The 22,161-nt window shown below is 43.0% G+C and overlaps 1 pseudogene; it reads right to left on the bottom strand.

The window, feature by feature from the left end:
* Positions 1-369: 369 nt before the first annotated feature.
* On the bottom strand, positions 370-6,969 carry LOC101593864 (annotated as a pseudogene).
* Between the last annotated feature and the right edge of the window lie 15,192 nt (positions 6,970-22,161).

The raw sequence follows: 22,161 nt of genomic DNA, 5'->3' as shown, positions 1-22,161 counted from the left end.
TGCCTCATTCAAACGCCCCACCCCAGACTCACCTTCAGAACTGCAGTCAGACCCCTATTTCGGTCGATGTCAGAGCTCTATGGGGTGGAACAGTCCTTTCCAGGACCCTTCGAATTCCTGGGGTTGTAGTTTTTCCTGTTGTTTGTGTATGTTTTAAGACAGGCTCACTGTGTAGCCCAGGCTGGCCTCGAACTTAGGATCCCCGTGCCTCCAACCCTGGCTTGGAGTTTTTCAAAGAATCCAGAGTTTCATAGTATGCCTTAGAATTCCAAGAGGTTCTACCGGGCCCAGAGTTGCTGGTCCCAGGGATGTTCGGAGACCTGGGATACTGCAGTAGAGCAGAAGGGTGAACGTCAGACTGTCTTGTCGTCACAGCTTGAAAGTGGATGAGATGATGTCACTACATCGGAGCAGCGCCTCGGCCTGCACACCTATGGGAGTCTGCAGCTGTGACACGTAGAAGTTTGCCACACCCAGGTCTGTGGCTCCAAAGTGGGCAGTCACATGCACGCCCTCACCTAAAGTGAACCTCACCGGGCGCCCCACAGGCTGCGGAGGTAGCGCTCCCGGAGGGCGGTCGGGCCTGCTGCTCCTGGGAATCCTGAGATTCTTGAACACTGGGACGCCCTTGGATGTCAGGAGCTTCTGGCCTCAGGCGGGCCCTGCGTCCATCAGGGGCCTCGAGGGAGGCGGAGCACCGGCACGGGAACAGGGATGGCCCGGTAGTGTGCATGGCCTGGGCTCACCGCCTTCAACGTCTCGGCGGCCGCCGTGGCTCCTTCGCGCCACCCCGGCTTCCCCAACACGCACAGCACAGCCAGCGCGGGCTCACTGCCCCGCCGGCCGCCGGCCGGGCCAATGCTTGGTGTCTTTAATGAAAGCCCTCGGCTGAGTGAACTGGGTTCATGGAGGGTCTTGGATGGATTCAGGGTGGATTAATGTAAACGAGGCTCAATATCTGTTTTTGTTTTTGTTTTTGTTTTTTTGTATATGTGTGCAGGTATGGAGTTCATGTGTGTGTGCGGGGTGTGGGGTAGGTGTGTAAGTGTGCGGAGGTTTCTTCCCTGATCACTCTCCTCTTTATTTGCAGAGGCAGTCTCCTACGACCACAGAGTGTGCTCTGTGTCCAAATGATGGTATAAAGTCAGCCAGCACCCTAATTCCTTCTCTTTTTAAAATTTCAGCCATTAATTAATTTGTCTATGTGTGTATGTGTGCATATTCCTGTGGGTGTGGGAGTGCGGTTGGCACTCGAGTGAAGATCAGAGGACAGCTTTTAGGTCAGTGTCTTTAACTGCTGAATCATCTCCCCATTCCCCCCACCACCCTGACTATTGCTAGGAATGAAACTCTACTTAATTGTTCTCCAAGACGCAACAACTAAGAGTCTATTTTGGATATCATGGCTATATTTCCTGATAACAAACTACTTTTAATAGAATCCCCCCTTTTCCCCCCAGCCTCACACCAAACCAAAACCTTCAATGGAAATGCCTCCATTCTGGGGCAGAAAGCTGAAAGCTGAGAGGGGTTTTAATCAGTTTCTCGGGCACTTAAGCATTTCATCACATTCGTTTGTCTGCTTTTTGAACTCATCATTTTACAAAGACTCCAGCTCGGGGAATTCTGATCTGTAAAACGCTTTGAGGTAAACATCTGCACACCCTTTTATACGAATGCCTCTTCTCAGAATGCAGAAGTAGAAAGGACTTTCTATTCTAAATAATGCATGATGCTCGCTCCATGAGCGGTTAGGACTCTAGCAGCTCCTTCGTGGTCCAGCTGCCTGCAGCGCTCAGGCCCCGGCTCTTCCAGGCGCTCCTGCTCGGGTTCCGCCGCAAGGCAGCTCCCTCCGTGTGCCTCTGACACTCATTGTGATTCCTGCAGTGCCTGCCTTTGCACTTTTGCTGAAAACTGCTTATTTTTACACTTTTTTGCTCATTTCAATTCCTTGGCGTTTTCACGTGGGAGACAAAAGGATTAGCATGAACTTTGCACCAAAATCAAATCCAGGCTCCAAGACTACCTGCTCAGGTCACCTCCTAGAACATTTGTGGTCTCATTTGAAGGTGGGGATAAGAATACCCGATTTCCTGTGAGGATTAGCAGGAGATAAAGGGCTGTGTACACAGTAGTTTCCCTTCTCCTGGGGGATGTTTGTCTAGTGCTTAAGCTTAAGGTGTTGAGAAGACAGACTTAATCAACATGACCCCTGACTCCCATGAGACAGTACTGCCATCTTGGGGTCTCAGGCTGCACCCCAGTTCTACAGCAGCAGTGGCTCTGGGGGAGGGGCAGAGGCCCCTGGGGACGCTGGCGAGCACAGCCCCAGACCAAGAAAAGGCTCTGTGTGCTGCTGCTGGGGCTGCGGCGTTAGTCTTTATTCCGTGAAAGTACAGCGAACAGGAAATGAGCCCCTCAACGTCACGTTGCTCTCCACCTTCTCCGTGGGACCGGGGATTTGGGAGTAAGCAGAGTTCCACTACTGAGATCAGATCTGGAGGCTTGGTCTCAGAAATTACAGGTCCCGCAGCCTGCCCCAGCCTTCTTGGTGTTCTCTTCCTGCCCTGCGGTCTCGGATGGAAGGCCTGAGCTGGCCTAGGACCATATGCCCTCAGGTCTCGCGGTCTCCTTCCTTATGGACATCTTAGCGCCCTCGTGCTTTGAATCTCAGACAAGATTTTCCCATGTGTCACAAGCCATGTCACCAGAGGTTGGATGCTGAATACTGTTGGTCTCATGGCACTTTGTATTCAAAACAACGATGGCCAAACAGTCACGAAGTACTGGATGGCTGGAAATGCTGGTTCTTCCTGACGGCTTCATTCAGGTGCAAGGCAGCCCAGGTTTCTTCGGGAAGCAGGGCTGGCAGTTGGTTCCATACTGCCCCCTTGTGGGCAACTGTTCTCACTGGGTCCTCTTGGGAGCAGGGTTCGCTCAAATTTTCTTGGGGTCATTGACAAGGAGTCTGGCGCGGTTTGCATTTGTGCTCTTCCTCTGGCCCAGCGCTCCCATCACCACTTGAGTTTTCATCAAGCCCATGCTAGCTTTGGTTGGCACAAACATTTCACCAGACCTACCCACGTGCAGCTGTAGGGACCAGGAAGGAGTATGTGGCATTTGGCATAGCTAGTAGGAGTCTGTTAGTGTATCTACCACATCCCACCATTAAGTTCTGTTTTCAGTGGTGCAAATATTACATCCACAATCCTGTGATTTATCCAGGGACTATTTTTTTATTTATGTGTCATCTGTACATCAGTCCCCTTGTCATTTCCTTCTTTCTTCCTTACTCCTCCTCCTCCTCTTCCTCCACTTCCTTGCCACTTTTCTCCTTCCCGGTTCTGCTTTAGTTATCCCCCCTTATTCCAAGAGCAGGAAAGCAGAGAAGAGAGGCGCAGGGAGCTGACATGAGAGATGTGGACACTGCTGACTGAGTCCTTGGACTTGGCTCCTCCCAGCAGCCTGCAGATATCCCAAAATGAGGCAACCCTTCTCATCCATTGTTTCCTCTTGCTCTTCATATGTGGACCACTTCTTTTTCTCTCTTTATTTTCAGTCATATCAGTAGACTCTAATGTCCTCTTCGTTTTGCTTTTAAATCCTTCTTGATTCTCCATGGAAGAGAAAGAAAGAAAAAAAAGTCTAAATTTTACTGTCTGGGCTCAGAGTGTGTTTTTGTGGATCCTGGCTGACTTGCTGGCTCAGCATTTCTTAGGTGTGCTCATATTTTACTTGCTGGTTAAGAAAGGCTTTCTCATCTTAGAATGGTTAACCCTAGGTCTGCCATCAAAGTTAAAATATTTTTTCATGCCTTCAACATTTTATTCAGTATAAATGAAAGTTCATTTGTTCATCACTGATGCTACATCTGTCAGTCAAGGAGCTGTTGCTGATTCTGGACTTGATGATTTACGTGTACATGGAAGGGGTTTCTGCTTTCATGAGCGTGAAGACAGAAGAGAAATGTGAATGCAGATAGTTTTGGATTTTCCTGTGCTGTTACTTTAGTTGGGCCTGCAGGGAAGGCTGCTTTGAGCCGTTGACCTTTCACCTGGGAATCAATAATGAGAAGGAGCCAGCAGCATGTTAGCTCAAAGACAAGCCTCTGAGCAGGAGAGGGAGCAAGTGCACAGGCCGCGTGGTGGGAACCGACTTCTACAGCCAGGATCCCTATGGAGGCCTTGAGGTCATGGCAAGAGAGAAAGAAGGACAAGCTGGGCGTGGTGGTGCACATTATTAAATCCCAGCACTTGGGAGGCTGAGGTAGGAGGCTTGCCATGAGTGCAAGACCAGCCTAAGCTACTGAGTGAGTTCCAGGTCAGCCTGACTAGAGTGAGACCCTACTTAACACAAACACACACACACACACACACACTTGAGAGAGAGAGAGAGAGCAAGAGGGTCAGAGGGAGGACATGGGCTTAAAGAGGTAAGTGGGCCATGGTAAATGGTAAATTCAGTTCATTCTCACTGGGGATGGTCTTGTGCATGCCAGGCAAGCAATTCTACCATGGAGCTATATACTTAGCTTCCGTCCTGATTCTAAATATGATTAGAAGGTCTCTACTGGTCTGGTGTGATCTCACTTACACTGCTCAAAGGCCTTCTGGCTGCTCTCTGGAGAATAGACTATAAAGGAGTGAGAGGGACTAGTATAAATAGTCTAGAAAGAAAAATTTTACTTATTTATTTTGAGACAAGATTTTAATACATAGCCCAAGGTGGTCTTGAACTTACCTTGTAGCCTAGGCTGGCCTCAAACTCACAGCAATCCTCCCATTTCAGCCTCCTGAGTACAGGAGTCTACATTATCAAGCCCAACAAGATTTTATTTTATTTATTTTTATCAGTGAAGGAAGCTTTTATTCTTGGCCAAGCATAGGAGAAGTGGAAGATAAACTTGCAAATCAACTTCTCAACTCCTCTGAGTAGGTGGTTACAAATACCAAGGAAAAGAAATGAAGGTGAGGGTGGTTGATAAAGGGGAAGGACGTTTATGTCTTTGAAAATTCTGTGCTAGTCCAGACAAAATGTGGTGTGGTTGAGATATAGTCAGGAACAATTGGAGGCAAGAAGCAGATGAGCCCAGACACACTCAAGAGACTTGCAGCTGAACTCCATTTGAGACAGAAAGGAAGAAGCTGAGATATCTACGTTTCAATCTTTCAATATAGTTTACTGTGTTTTTCTTTACAGGGGTTGAATTGTGTTCTGCTTTCCAACAGTTTGACAAAACCCCAAGAATTTCAGTTTAGGATGAGGAAAGGTTTATCTTGGCACACAAATCCAGCAGCTTCAGTCCATGTTCATATGTACCCATTACTTTGAGGCTCTGGTGACATGCTACACCAAGCAGAGTGGGAGCACATGGTGAGGGGAGTCAGAGAGGGACAGGAAGGGGTGAGGCCTTAATATCCCCCCTGAAGGCTGCTCCTCCTCTTCCACTCCTCCTCCACCTCCTTCTTCTTCTTTTCAAGGTAGGGTCTGCTCTAGTCCAGGCTGACCTGGAATTCACTATGTAGTCTCAGGCTTGCCTTGAACTCATAGCGATCCTTCAACATCTGCCTCCCAAGTGCTGAGATTAAAGGCGTGCACCTCCACACCAGTCACTAGGGTACACATGTGCCAGCAATCTACCTCCCTGCTCTAAGTCTTATGTACTAAAGTTTCCACCATCTTCTCATAGTGCCCCAGGTCTGTTTGGACCAAGCCTTCAATATATGGGCCTTTGGGGCCAATCAAGATCCAGACTCTAGCAGGGGTCTGCCTCATTTGGCTTAGTAATCACTTAGGCAGCACATGGAAGTCACATGCAAGGACTGGTGAGGGTAGACACAACCAGCATAGAACAAAGTACAACCAAAGAAAATATCAGAGATGGACGAAAAGTACTCCTGCTTGCACATGTGAGTGGGTGTGTGTCCACACTTGAACACAAGTGCAAAGGACAGAGAGAGACAGAGAGAGAGAGAGAGAGAGAGAGAGAGAGGTTGCAGGAGGGTACAGAGAGATAAGGCGTGAGACAGAAAGACACAGGGATAGAGAGGGAGACAGGTTAAGTCTAGGCACCTGGGAAGTGAACTCACACAGTCCATGTTTTTTTTTTTAAATTATTTATTTATTTATTTGAGAGCGACAGACACAGAGAGAAAGACAGACAGAGGGAGAGAGAGAGAGAATGGGCACGCCAGGGCTTCCAGCCTCTGCAAACGAACTCCAGACGCGTGCGCCCCCTTGTGCATCTGGCTAACGTGGGACCTGGGGAACCGAGCCTCGAACCGGGGTCCTTAGGCTTCTCAGGCAAGCGCTTAACCGCTAAGCCATCTCTCCAGCCCACACAGTCCATGTTTCCACACCTGGAAGTCATATGGCCCACTGTAAAAATGCTGGGGCAGTCAGTCGTTTCTGGAAGTGTTTTGTTTATGTGCTGCTGGTCCTTCTCTCTGCATGCAAGGAATTGGGGCTTGTGGAGATGAGATGAGGAAGGATGCAGCCGCCTTTTCTGCTCCCATCCAGGTTGTGGCCTGTCATTTCCTGGTATTTTCCAAAGACTCTCTATCTTGTCTGATACTGTCCTCTCACTTGCATTAATAGATGAGTATACCTATATGTATATATCTATATATATATATGTATGTATGTATGTACATATATACATACATATATATATATACATATATATATATATATGTATATATATATATATATATATATATATATATATGGAGAGAGAGAGAGAGGAAGAGAGACAGAGAATATTATTTTAGACTTAAGTTCCTTGGAGATCTCATTCTGATTTCCCAGTAAGTGCTCAGATGATCACTGTAATTGCAAACATGTAAAAATGAACCTTTAAATTAATTGCCTTTCATTCCAAGCATCAGGAAATTCAAAAAGGTGGAGCATGAGTTCCTGCAGTTTCCATGGCAACAGCACCAGGTCTGATGCTCCGTATTTTTCCTTCATCCCGTTTCTCCCCAGGCACAACATTCACCCAGTGCAGCCTAATTTATTCCTTTGTTTCTTTTTATTTTCTTTTTGTGTGTTTGTGTGTGTGTGTTCTTATGTGTGACTACAGATGTGTATGTACCACAGTGTGTGTGTCTGGAGGGCAGAGGATAACTTTAGGAAGGGTGTGTGTGTGTCACAGTGTGCGTGTGGAGGTCAGAGGACAACATTAGGAAGGGTGTGTGTGTGTCACAGTGTGTGTGTGGAGGTCAGAGGATAACATTACGATGGATGTGTGTGTGTCACAGTGTGCGTGTGGAGGTCAGAGGACAACATTAGGGTGGATGTGTGTGTGTCACAGTGTGCGTGTGGAGGTCAGAGGACAACATTAGGGTGGATGTGTGTGTGTCACAGTGTGCGTGTGGAGGTCAGAGGATAACATTACGATGGATGTGTGTGTGTCGCAGTGTGCGTGTGGAGGGCAGTGGATAACTTTTGGGTGGATGGGTGTGTCACAGGATGTTGTGGAGGTCAGAAGATAACCTTAGGGTGGTGGTTGTATGTCACATTGTGCGTGTGGAGGGCAGAGGACAACATTAGGGTGGATGTGTGTGTGTATTTCACAGTGTGCGTGTAGAGGTCAGAAGATGACTTCGGATGTCATTCCTCCCCTTCCACCTTGTTTTGAAAGCAGTTTTCTGTTTCTTTTTCCTGCATTCACTAGACTAGCTCTCGTATGAACTTCCAGGAGATTTTTCCGTCTCTGCTTCCCTTCTCACCATAGCTGCACTGGATTAGAGAGGCTTTTGCACTTTTCTATGGGTTCCAGTCATCTGAGCTCCGGTATTCAACCTGTGCACCAAGTGCTTTATGCACCGAGCACTTCTCCCAGCTCTCTTAATCTATTCTCTCAATAGTCTCCAGCAAAAGCCCAGGGCTTGTCAAGATTTTTTTCCTAAATGCATATGGGCATATAGAATGAACATTAGTCCTCTTCTATAACTGTGACAAGCATCTGTGATAATCAATTTATAAAGAGCCAATTTTCCCATCGCTCCCAGTTTTAGAAGTTTCAGTCTACAATCAACTGATCGTGTTGCCTGCAGGCCTGTGGTAAGGTGGGAGTGCCTGGTGGAGCACAGTTACCTGCTTCATAGCTAGCAGCAAAAGAGAGAAAGGGGAAACTGAAGTGGTTTCCTTCAAAGATCCTCCTCCGGTGGTGTAAAGATCTGCACTGGGATTCAGCTCCTGAAAGTTACACTACCTCCCAATGGTGTCATGCTGGAGACAAAGCCTTTAACCCTTCAGCCTTTGGGGGGAACGATTAAGATTCGGACGTTAGGTAGAGCAAAGGTTGCACAGCTCTACACACAATTGGAGAGTCAGGCCAGAGCTCATCATAACCCCTTGTTTTAGCAGCCTTATTTGGCAAAGAGACAGGGCACATTGGCAGTTTTTGCTCTCCTCAGAGCTTAAGGTTGCTGAAGTCACTGTTCCCCAAAAGCTACTGTCCCAGAACCCTATTTCCCAGGACAAATCTGTACTAGGCCAGAACAAGGGTCAAAGTTGAAACAGGTGAGGAGATAGTGCATTCAAGTCATGTCTTTAGGAAGTAAAATCTAAGGTCAGGCATGGTGGCACATTCCTTTAATCCAAGCACTTGGGAGGCTGAGGTAGGAGGATCGCAGAGAGTTCGAGGCCAACCTGGAACTACAGAGTAACTTCCAGTTTAGTCTGGCTAGAGTGAGACCTTACCCAGAAAAAAAAAAAAAAAAGAAGTAAAATGTGCCAAACCTGTTCATGTGTTGAAAGTGGGGTAAGGAAGGGTGCGACCAGATTTCTCACATGGCACAGCATGAAAGTTGGCCTCCATAACTTCTTCCTGAGATTGGGAAGCTGTCCAGGTTCCCTAGAAGGAGTCTGGATGGGGAGACATAGGAGAGAATTTCTACTTTGCACCTGCTGAGGTCCTGGCACAAAGCATGGGCACACACCAACCCACTTCAGTTCTGCTTCATATTGGTCTGCAGATACTCACTCTCCCCCTGATCCAGAAAGAATCCAAGCTGCAATGCAAAGAGCTTCTACTCGTAAAACATGGCACCTAGATGTTTGGACCTATCCATCCACAGCTGTAACTGTGCTAGATTCCTATCTTCCAACCTCTTGCCCCACCTGGAGTTGTTGAGGAGGATAATTAACCAGCATGTCAAAACTAATCCCATTGCAACTAATACTTGTAATCCATAATGTCTGCTCCTCTTGGAGACACCGGCGGAAGGAAGCCTTGTCTGCTTTTCCTGATGTGGCACAAACCAGTGGGGCACAAACCCAAGCAGGAGCAGTCAGTGACTTCTGGTTCTGTTCCTCAGGAGAAACCATGTCCAGCTCCCAGTGCTTTCTGGAACAAATTGCTTTTAGTATTCTGTGGCCTATTTTTCAAGTTCAACTATTCCAAACACTCCAAGTTTAGCCAAAGTGAATTCCTCGATCTAGGAAAAAAAAAAAAAAAAAAAAAAAAACAGAAAAGATTTGAGATAATACGAAATATTTTCCTCAACATTTCCACATTGTGGAACTCAGTTGGTCCTCCTAAAACCTCTACAGAGGGTCTGGGGATATGTCTCAGACACTGCAGCACTTACCTCACAAGCTCAGGGACCTGAGTTTGGACCCCTAGCATCCATGTAAAAGCCTGGCATTTTGGCACATGTCTGTAATCCCAATACTGGGTAGCAGAGACAGAAGGATCCCTGGGGTATGCTTGCTAGCTAATCTCAGTGAGCCCCAGGTTTAGTGAGAGACTGTTTCAAAAATAAGGAGGAGAGCAATTGAGGAAGACACATGACATCGACTGTGGCCTCCACATGTATACACATATGTGCTCACATACATAAAAACATGCATATATACAGAGGGATTCCATGCACACATACCATGCAAAAAAAAAAAAAAAAAAACACTATCAATCTATGAGGCTTAGAAACAGATGGACATGTGTGATAGAGAAACCAAGGCTCTGGAAGGCTGAACTCATCTACAGTTGCCAGGAAGATTGATAGGAACAGGAAGAATTTCATATAGCACCAGGCAGTGTATCAAATGCCCTTACTGGCACTATCTCATTGTTGGTGGCTGTAGCAACCATCCCAGCCAGCGTCATTTTGCAAATGCAGGGAGAAATCTCAGTGGGTGGCTTGCCAGAGAGCAGACATCTACAAGTAGCTATTCTGACACGATATAGCACAATCAATTCTGGCATTAATCACCTGGAGTTAGCTTTACCTGGGCTTTCAGCCTCCAGCTGACTGGTAGCCAGCCTGCAGTCACAGCCTGCTCATTACCGTAAACTTAGGTGTGGTCAGAGACTCATGTGTAAAAGGGACGCTCCTACCACTTGGGAAATTCCAAGGTTTAGGAAGCTCCATTCCAGAAAGCTGGAATAAAGACCAGAGAAACCATGCTTACCCATGCAGACTCTGTGTCTGAAGATTCCGTAATAGATTCCAAGTGCTTTCCCAGAGGCCCAGTGTTATACCCATAAACCTCGCTTTCCACGCATGGGGTAAAGTGAGAAACCAGGTCCTATTCTGACTCCTGAAAGCACAGACAGAAGCTTCCTGTACTTTAAAAACCACACCTTGTTCTTCTGCTTTGCACACCTGAAACCAGACCATACTCCATGATCCCATTTCACAGTTCTAAACACAATGAAACCAAAGCAGGAGGGGCTGGACAGTGAGGGCTGCTGACAAGCCACGTGGGCGAGGTCAGTGCAGGATGCAGAGGTCAATGTTATCAATAATCGTTTAAACAAAAACGCTCTTTCCCACATAGCCCTTTGTCCTGGGTACCTGTCTTGTAAGATTTCAAGCCAGAGAGGAATGGTAGATGAAGAGAGATTTCAAAGGAGTAAAATCCTAGGAGTACAGGCTGAAAAGGGCAGTACACATATCCCCTTTAATTATTGCTGCAAAGCCCCACCATGTGGTGAGTAGGGACAAGGACTTTTTTCTTTTTTTAAAATTACATACACACACACACACACACACACACACACACACACACACACATATAGACAACTTCTATACTTACAGTTCATAAACCATGGAATTCCCCTCACCTCCCCCACTTTCCCTTTCACAACCCTGCTCTCCATCATATCTCCTCCCTCTCTCTATTAGTCTCTCTTTTAATCTGATGTCATCATCTTTTTCTGCTATTGTGAGGCTCTTGTGTAGGTATTGCTAGGCACTGAGAGGTCTTGGATATCGAGGCCAAGGTCTGTCTGGACTGTTGTATGTAAGGTGTGGTACCCTTCCTTTGGCTCTTACATTCTTTCCACCACCTCTTTCACAATGGACTCTGAGCCTTGGAGGGTGTGAAATGTTTCAATGCTGGACACTCCTCTGTCCCTTCTTCTCAGCACTATGTTGCCTTTTGGGTCATCCCAGTAGTCACCACCATCTGAAAAGAGAAGCTTCTCTAATCAGAAGTGAGAGTAGCATTAATATATGAGTATGAACATTAAGTATAGTGCTTTCAGGGCAATTTGGTGAGAGTAATATTTGCATTTATCCAGATGAGAGCAGGCTTTATACCCTTAAGGCCCATGACCTTCCCTGCCATAGGCTTTTGATTAGGTTTTCACTACCAGGCATGTATTCCCTCCCATAAAGTGGACCTTCAGTCCAATTAGAGAGCAGTTGGTTTCCCCCAGAGCAGACATGCCACTATTACACTCATTGGGGAATTTGGCCTATCTGGCCAAACTTTAGGCTTCCAGTTCCACTGTTTTCACCGCTGATGACTTCTGTCTCCCATAAGGCTGCATACTGTGCAACTTTTTCTGGTTTTCAGTTGGCTGGGCTATAAGAAGAAGGTGTTCTGCTTAGCACTGGCTTGATTTCTCAGTGACTGCTGCTCAGGCATGTGAAGTCTCTATCAGTAGGGTTTTACCATCTCTTTCTCATGGGGAACCAGGGGCCTTGGCAATAGCCTATAATGTTTTGGAGGCAACAGGGACCTTCCTTACAAACAGCTCATTGGAAAGTATCCCATCCCTGGCTCTGAAATTTTTCTAGTAACATATATGGGTTCCAGATGGGCCATTATTCAAAAAAGTAGATTTTTCATATGTCTTATTCAGAATATCTTGAATTTTGATTGACCCTACCCCCCCAACTTTCTCTTATATAATCTCTTCCCCTGGCATGCTTAGGTCTTTCCCCTCCCTGTAATTTGTTCTTCTACTTACATATATACAATATCATCCTCCTAAGACCTCCCCTCTCCTCCCTCCCTTATACCCTTTTTCTAGCTTATGGGCCTGTGCTACTGATTTTTGGTTCCTGATACACACAAGTCTATACATTTGTAGCTAGGATTCACATATGAGAGCGAACATGTGATGTTTGGCTTTCTGGGCCTGGGTGACCTCCCTTTTTGAGGTAGGGTCTCGATCTAGCTCAGGCAGACCTGGAATTTTCTATGTAGTCTCAGGATGGCTTTGAACTCATGTCGATCCTCCTACCTCTGCCTCCTGGGGCCTGGGCTTAAAGGCATGTGCCACCATGCCTGGCAAGGACTTTCATTTTTTGCATACTTGCTACATGCTATGTACTGTGGTCAGCACTTAGATGCTGTACATTATTTAACCTCACAATCCTGTGACTTGCACCTCACTCTTTTATTTTCTTTGGTTTGTGTGTTTGGTAATTTAATTATAATATGATAATATGGCGAGGAGAGGTTCTTTCCAGGGTTTGTCTGTTTGGTGTTCTAAAAGCTTCATGTATCTGCATTGGCATCTCTTTCTCAATTGGGGGAAGTTTTCTTCTGTGATTTTGTTGGAAATGTCTACTGTGCCTTTGGAGTGAAATTCTTCTCCTTCTGTTCTACCCTGAATTATTTTTTTTTTAAATTAGTTTTCTATTCTGCAAATACAGGCAGTTTGGTACCATTATTAGGCTCATCCATGACCTACCCCCTCCCCATTGACCCCTCCTTGTTGAGGTATATGGGTCGTGTACTATGGAGTTAGCTCAGAGTTATTGGTACGATAAATGTCTCTGCATATCATGACCAACATGTGGCTCTGACATTCTTTCCACCCCCTCTTCTGCAAAATTTCCCTGAGCCATGTTGGGTTCATTTTTGGTCTGCTTCAGTGATGAGGTGTTGGGGGCCTCTGGGGCTCTGGTCTCTGATTTGGTAGGCGTTGATTTTTCTCTGTGTTGGTCTCCTTCCCCCTTGTGCTGGTATCCCGTTCATCTGGAAAACAGCACCCTTGCTTGTTTTGCCAATTTTCCTTAGCTTCATCCAGGGCCCTTTTGAGGTATGATGGGGTGGCTCTCTCCTTAGGATCTGCATCTCTCTGAAAAAGAGAAGCAGATTCTCCAACGGAAAGTAAGTTAGCACCCGGAAAATTGAAATAACACTTTTTTGATAGAGAATTTAATAGGTGTAGGCCCTCTTGTAGCCCATGATTGATGGAAGCTTGATATTGGAGAGTGGGCTTATATTTGGATATGGTTCTGACTTGTTTCCCAGCTGCAGCTATGGGTCCCGTACCACTGAGGGGATCAGTTAGCCAAATCAAGAGCAGTTGGTTCCCCGCCATGGCTGTATGCCACTATTGCACTTGTGTGGGCATCACAACAGGTTATTTGCTGCTAATAGGTTGGACCATGAGTTGCTTGGATAGATATTGGTTGTTTCCCCCAGTCGCCCATTTAGCACCTTCTGGCACTAGACATGCTGACTGTCTGGGGACTGACTCTCTTCCAGCTTCCAGCCATGCCGTTCCATTTTACATGTCAGCTGCATATGGTGTCTTCAGCAATAGGGTCTTACCACTAATCTTTGGTGGGTCATCAAGTACTCTGACAGAAATCTGTCATTCTTTTAGGAAACCTTATAGGTTTCTCTGATCAAAAGTTCATTGTTGGTGATAGCCCCATGCTGGTACTGGGAGTTACAGGTCAGTGCCCCCTAAGAAAATGAGGAAAAAGATAACTAATATACAAGAGTTAGAGAGGAGAGAGAGAGAGCGGGAGAGGGTGGGAGGGAATATGTAGAAGATTTAGGTTTGACTTGATCCTACCCTCTCCAGTGTCTTGTTCTACCCTGAATTCTTATGTTTGGTCTTTTCATAATGTTCCGAATATCTTGAAATTCTCATTCATACTTTTCTATTAGTTTGTCTTTCTCTTTGTTGGACTGTATTAGGTCTGTCACCTGGTCTTCTAGTTTAGATATTCGGTCCTCTCCTTCATCCATTCTACTAGTGAGATTTTCTACAGAGTTTTTTTATTTGACTTACTGTGATTTTTATTGCTAGTACTTCTGACTGGTTTTTCAATTTCCTTATTCATGTCTTGTATTGACCTCCTTATTTTATTAAATTGGTTTCCTGTGTCTTCTTTGATTCCTTTGATTTCCTCTTTGATTTCTTTGAGCGTATTTATTTATAATCAATATTTTCAAATCTTTCTCAGGCATTTCCTCTAATTCAGTCTCACTGTAGGTCATTTTTGGTGGATTTATATTGTCTTTATTTTTTTGTGTTTCTTGTTTTATAATGTACATAGATATATTTGCATCTTGGATTAAGTTAATGCTTGGATTTTCTAATTATCTGCAGTATTATTAGATGTATCAATCAATCTGACATTATATATCTTCAGGGTTTGAGCTTAAGGTGCTAGGTGTTGCTCCTAAGAGACTCTCAGAGTTACCACAAAAGTGATCCTAGGTGTTCGGTTTACCTGCTATGAGAGTATTCTAGTAGGCTGGGTGGAACAAAATACAGGCAAATTCTAAAATTTAACAAACAATATACACATTCAATGAAAACTAGCACAGAGTATTTATGCAAGAGTAGGTATATAAACAGATCCTCTAACAAAGTCAAAGTCCCTAAGGATGTATGTTGTCCCACACCCTTAATTCCGTCAACTGGAAGGCTAAGATTTCTGGTCGTTAGAGGGTTCCAATGTCAGATTGTGACGAAGTGAGACCTTGCCTCAACAAACGACAGAAGAGGAGACAAAGGCACTATAAATCAGGAAGCAAGAAAAGACAAGCCTGAGATATAGCTTATTTAAGAATGGCAAATCTTCTAGGTGTGGTGGCGCACGCCTCTAATCCCAGCACTCAGGAGGCAGAGGTAGGAGGATTGCCATAGGTTTGACGCCACTCTAAGACTACATAGTGAAGTCCAGGTCAGCCTGGACTAGAGTGAAACCCTACCTCACAATTCAAAAAAAAAAAAGAATGGCAAATCTGACTATCCATAATTTATCCTGACATGGAAGGTGCAATTAGAACTTCCAGTGCAAGCTTATATACCAGACTTTTTCTTTAATTGACAACTTCCATGATTGTAAACAACATCCCTTGGCAATTCCCTCCCTCTTCCCATTTTCCCCTTTGAAACTCAACTCTCCATCATATCCCCTCCCTCTCTCATTCAGTCTCTTTTTTATGTTGATATCATAATCTTTTCTTCCTATTATGATGGTCTTGTGTAGGTAGTGTCAGGCACTGTGAGGTCATGGATATCCAGGCCATTTTGTGTCTGGAGGAGCATGTTGTAAGGAGTCCTACCCTTCCTTTGGCTCTTACATTCTTTCTCCCAACACTTCTGCAGTGGACGCTGAGCCTAGGAAGGTGTGATAGAGATATTGCAGTGCTGAGCACTGCTGTGTCACTTCTCACCACCATGGTGCCTTCTGAGTCATCCCAAGGTCACTGCCATCTGAAAAGAGAAAGTTTTCTGGCCAAAAGTGAGAGTAACATTAATATATGGGTATGAACATTAGTAGAAGTGCTTACTGGGCAGTTTGGTGAGCACAATATATACATTCAGCCAGACAGCAGCACATTACACCCCCTAGGGCTCACGAATACCCCTGTTGTAGGTTTTCAGTATCAGGGATTATCCCCACTCATGGCCTCCAGTCAAATTAGAGGGTGGTTGGTTTCCCCTATAATAGACATACCACTATATACCAGGCTTTTCTTTTGTTTTGTTTTGTTCTTTCCTTTTTTTTTACATTAAATTCTGTCAAGTTTATTTGAAACAAGAAAAATGATAATAAGTAATGAATGATAGTATATAATGGAAATGAGTTCATTCTTTAAGGATACATAATACTTCTCAATGTATACATATTTTTTCTTTTTTTAAAATTTTCATTAACATTTTTTGTGATTATAAAAAAATATCCCATGGTAATACCCTCCTTCCCCCTACCCCACACACTTTCTCCTTTGAAATTCCATTCTCCATCATATTACCTCCCCATCTCAATCATTACATATATACAAAACCAACCTATTAAATACCCTCCTCCCTTCCTTTCTCTTCCCTTTATATCTCCTTTTTAACTTACCGGCCTCTGCTACTAAGTATTTTCCTTCTCACACAGAAACCTAATCATCTGTAGCTAGGATCCACATATGAGGGAGAACATGTGGCACTTGGCTTTCTGGGCCTGGGTTAACTCACTTAGTATAATCCTTTAAAGATACATCCATTTTTTCTGCAAATTTCATAACTTCATTTTTCTTTACCACTGAATAGAACTCCATTGTATAAATGTGCCACATCTTCATTATCCACTCATCAGTTGAGGGCCATCTAGGCTGGTTCCATTTCCCAGCTATTATAAATTGAGCAGCAATAAACATGGTTGAGCATGTACTTCTAAGGAAATGAGATGAGTCCTTAGGATATAGGCCTAGGAGTGCTATAGCTGGGTCATATGGTAGATCAATCTTTAGCTGTTTTTGGAACCTCCACACTGATTTCCACAATGGCTGGGCCAAATTGCATTCCCACCAGCAGTGTAGAAGATTCCTCTTTTTCTACATCCCCGCCAACATTTATGATCATTTGTTTTCATGATGGTGGCCAATCTGACAGGAGTGAGTTGGAATCTCAATGTAGTTTTAATCTGCATTTCCTTGATGACTAGTGATGTAGAACATTTTTTTAGATGCTTATATGCTATTCCTATTTCTTCCTTTAAGAATGCTCTATTTAGCTCCATAGCCCATTTTTTGATTGGCTTGTTTGATTCCTTATTATTTAACTTTCTGAGTTCTTTGTATATCCTAGATATTAATCCTCTATCACATATATAGCTGGCAAAGATATTTTCCCATTCTGTAGGTTGCCTCTTTGCTTTTATCACTGTGTCCTTAGCACTGCAAAATCTTTGTAATTTGCTGAGGTACCACTGATTAATCTGTGGTTTCATTGCCTGAGCAATTGGGGTTGTATTCAGAAAGTCTTTGCCAAGACCAATATGTCGAAGGGTTTCTACTACTTTTTTCCTCTAGCAGTTTCAGAGTTTCAGGTCTGATGTTAAGGTCTTTAATCCATTTGGACTTAATTCTTGTGCATGGAGAGAGAGAAGAATCTATTTTCATCCTACAGATACATATCCAGTTTTCCCAACACCATTTGCTGAAGAGGCTGTCTTTTCCCCAATGAGTATTTTTTGGCATTTTTATCAAATATCAGGTGGCTATAGCTACCTGGGCTTACATCTGGGAAACTGGCTTTAATAACCATAAGCCCACCCCCAACAATACACTCCCTCCAGGAGGCATTAATTCCCAAATATCCATCAGCTGGGAACCTAGCATTCAGAACACCTAAGTTTATGGGGGACACCTGAATCAAACCACCACATTCTGATATCCAAGAGGCTGTCTCTTCTCCAATGAGTATTTTTGGCATTTTTATCAAATATCAGGTGGCTATAGCTACTTGGGCTTACATCTGGGTCCTCTATTCTGTTCCACTGATCTACATGTCTGTTTTTGTGCCAGTACCACGCTGTTTTTGTTACTATGGCTCTGTAGTATAGGTTAAAATCAGGTATGGTGATACCACCAGCCTTATTTTTGTTGCTCAGGATTATTTTAGATACTCGAGGTTTTTTGTGATTCCAAATGAATTTTTGGATTGTTTTTTCTATTTCCATGAAGAATGCCTTTGGAATTTTGATGGGGATTGCATTAAATGTGTAGATAGCTTTTGGTAAGATTGCCATTTTCACAATATTGATTCTTCCAATCCAGGAACAAGGGATGTTTCTCCACTTTCTAGTGTCTTCTGCAATTTCTCACTTGAGTGTTATGAAGTTCTCATTGTAGAGATTCTTTACTTCCTTCATTAGGTTTATTCCAGGGTACTTTTTTTTTTGATGCAATTGTGAATGGTAGTGATTCTCTGATTTCATCCTCTGTGTGTTTGTTGTTAGCATATATGAAGGCTGCTGATTTCTGTGTATTTATTTTGTATCATGCTACATGGCTGTAGGGTTTTATCAGCTCTAACAGTTTGCTAGTAGAGTCTTTAGGGTCCTCTATGTATAGAATCATGTCATCTGCAAATAATGATAACTTGATCTCTTCCAATTTGTACCCCTTTTATGTGTGCCTCTTGCCTTATTGCTATGGCTAAGACTTCCAAAACTATATTAAAGTGGGGACAGTGGACACCCTTGTCTTGTTCCTGATTTTAGTGGAAAAGCTTCCAGTTTTTCCCCATTTAGTATTATGTTGGCTGTAGGCTTGTCATAAATAGCTTTTATTATATTGAGATATGTTCCCTCTATTCCCAGTCTCTGTAGGACTTTTATCATGAAGGGATGTTGGATATTGTCAAAAGCTTCCTCTGCATCTAATGAGATGATCATGTGATTTTTGTCCTTCAACCCATTTATACAATGTATTACATTTATAGATTTGCATATATTGAACCATCTCCACATCACTGGGATAAAGTCTACCTGGTCACGGTGAATGATCTTTTTGATATATTCTTGTATTCTGTTTGCAAATATTTTGTTGAGAATTTTTGCATCTATGTTCATGAGGTAGATTGGTCTGTAATTTTCTTTTTTTGTTCTATCTTTGCCTGGTTTTGGTATCAGGGTGATGCTGGCCTCATAGAAGGAGTTTGGTAGAATTCCTTCTTTTTCTATTTCCTGGAAAAGCTTAAGAAGCAATGGTGTTAGCTCTTCCTTAAAAGTCTGGTAAAATTCAGCAGTGAATCCATCCGGGCCTGGGCTTTTTTTAGTTGGGAGATTATTGATAACTGTTCGGATCTCCATGTTTGTTATAGGTCTATTTAAGTGATTAATCTCATTTTGATTTAATTTAGGTAGGTCATATAGATCAAGGAAATCATCCATTTCTTTCAGATTTTCATACTTTGTGGAGTATATGCTTTTATAGTATGTCCCTATGATTATTTGAATTTCTCTGGAATCTGTTGTGATGTTACCTTCTTCATCTGTGATTTTATTAATTTTTGTCTCATCTCTCTTTCTTTTGGTCAGATTTTCTAAGGGTTTATCAATCTTGTTTACCCTTTCAAAGAACCAACTCTTTGTTTCATTAATTCTTTGGATTTTTTTTTTGTTTCTATTTCAATAATTTCTGCCCTAATCTTTATTATTCCTTCCCATCCTCTGATTTTTGGTTTGACTTGTTCTTCTTTTTCCAAGTCTTTATGGTGAAGCATTAGGTCAGTTACTTGCAACTTTTCTAATTTCTTAATATAGGCATTTAAAGGTATAAATTTACCTCTTAGAACTGCCTTCATTGTGTCCCAGAGATTTTGCTATGTTGTGTTCTCATTATCATTTGACTCTATAAATTTTTTGATTTCCTTCTTGATTTCTTCATTGACATATCCATCATTTAGTAGTGTATTGTTTAATGTCCATGATTTTGTGTATGCTCTATCACCTTTCTTGCTACTGATTTGTTGTTTAATTCCATTGTGGTCAGATAGAATGCAAAAAATGATTTCAATTTTCCTAAATTTGTTAAGATTTCCTTCCGTCCTAATATATGGTCTATTTTAGAGAATGTTCCATGTGCTGCTGAAAAGAATGTATATTCTGCAGCCTTTGGATGAAATGTCCTGTATATATCTGTTAGGTCCATTCCTTCTATGACCTCATTTAGTCCAGATGCCTCTCTGCTTATTTTTTCCTGGGATGACCTGTCAATTGATGAGAGTGGGGTGTTAAAGTCACCCACCACCACTGTGTTTGGTGTTATCTGTGATCTTAGTTCTAATAGTGTTTGTTTGATGAATTTGGGAGCCCCCATGTTAGGTGCATATATGTTTAGGATTGTAATGTCCTCCTGCTGGAGTGTGCCTTTAATCAATATAAAGTGACCTTCCTTATCTTTCTTGACCAATGTTGGACTGAAGTCTACCTTGTCAGATATTAGGATAGCAATCCCTGCTTGTTTTCTAGGCCCATTTGCTTGAAACACCATTTTTCAACCTTTCACCCTAAGATAATGTCTATCCTTTGTAGAAAGGTGAGTTTCTTGGAGACAACAAATTGTAGGATCCTGGTTTTTTAACTCAGTCTGCAAACCTATGTCTTTTGGTTGGGGCACTGAGGCCATTGATATTAAGAGATATTATTGAAAGGTGTGTATTTATGTTTGCCTTTTTTTTTTCTTGTGGTTCTGGTTCTACCTTTCCTTTCTTGTGTTAACTAATATTTGAGTATTGCTTCTTTTTTTGAGGTTCCTTATATGTGTGCTTTTCCTTTTCTTCAGCATGGAGGATCCTATCTAGTATTTTCTGTAGAGCTGGTTTTGTCTTCAAATACTCCTTTAGCCTGCTTTTGTCATGGAATGTCCTTATTTCTCTGTCTATTTGAATGGATAGCTTTGCAGGATAAAGTAACCTTGGTTGACAGTTGTTATCTTTCAGAACCTGGAATACATCACTCCAAACCCTTCTGCTTTTAAAGTTTGTGTTGAATAATATGCTGTAATCCTGGTGGGCTTGCCTTTGTAGGTAACTTGATTTTCCTCTCTAACTGCTTTCAATATTTTTTCCTTGGTTTGTGTGTTTGGTAGTTTGATTATAATATGATGAGAAGAGGTTCTTTCCAGGTTTTGTCTGGCTGGGGTTCTAAAGGCTTCCTGTATCTGCATTGGCACCTCTTTCCCAATTTGGGGGAAGTTTTCTTCTATGATTTTGTTGAAGATGCCTACTATGCCTTTGGGGTGGAATTTTTCTCTTTTACTTTGCCCTGAATTCTTATATTTGATCTTTTCATAGTGTCCCGAATATCTTGAAATTCCCACTCATACTTTTCTATAAGTTTGTCTTTCTCTTTGTTAGACTGTATTAGATCTGCCACCTGGTCTTCTAGCTTAGATATTCTGTCCTCTCCTTCATCCATTCTACTGGTGAGATTTTCTTCATAGTGTTTTATTTCATTAACTGTGTTCTTCATTGCTAGTAATTCTGACGGTTTTTCTTTATTATTTCTATTTCCTTATTTATGTCTTGTATTGCCTTCTTTATTTCATTAAATTGGTGTCCTGCATCTTCTTTGATTCCTTTGATTTCCTCTTTGATTTCTTCTTTGATTCCTTTGATTTGTTCTTTGACTTCTTTGAACATGTTTACAATCATTCTTTTGAAATCTTTCTCAGGCATTTTCTCTGACTCATTCTCACTGGAGGTCATTTCTGATGCATTAATACTTTTAGGTGGATTTATATTGTCTTGCTTTTTGTGTTTCTTGTGTTATAATGCATATATTTTTGCATCTTGGATTAAGTTAATGCTTGTATTTTTCTAGCTAGCTAGGTATTCTTAGCTGTATCAATTGATTTGATGTTATGTGTCTTCAGGATAGGAGCTTAAGGTATTACGTGTGGCTCTGAAGGCTCTCAGAGTATCTACAAAGGTGTTCCTAGGGGTTGAGTTTCCCTGCTATGGGAGTATTCAAGGAGGCTGAGTGGAATAAAATACAGGTAGATTCTAAAATTTACCTAAACACTGTACACATTCAATCACAAACAGCACCGAATATTTATGCAAGAGTAGTTATTATAACAACCAGATCCTCTAGCAAGAAAGAAGTTAAGATTTCTGGTCTGTTGAGGGATCCAAGTCAGCTTGTCGCCAAGTGAGACCCTTCCCTGTTGCAATCAATCCCAGTTACCTTTTTGGATGATTTTGGTCTCAGTGAAGTTGCTGACTGGGTCGTTGGGCTTCTGTTCTCATTTCTGGAGCTGGGCACTGGCTTTTCCTGTGGGGTAAACCGAGCCTGGCATCTGTGGCCCTGCAGATCAGCACCCCCACTGCTGGAACTGCCACTGCTGCTCCTGAAGCTGCCGCTGCTGGATCTGTTGCCGCTG

The sequence above is a fragment of the Jaculus jaculus genome, chromosome 3 (genome assembly GCF_020740685.1).
Source record: "Jaculus jaculus isolate mJacJac1 chromosome 3, mJacJac1.mat.Y.cur, whole genome shotgun sequence".
In the NCBI taxonomy this organism is placed as follows: domain Eukaryota; kingdom Metazoa; phylum Chordata; class Mammalia; order Rodentia; family Dipodidae; genus Jaculus; species Jaculus jaculus.
This window is presented reverse-complemented; position numbering and strand designations above follow the sequence as displayed.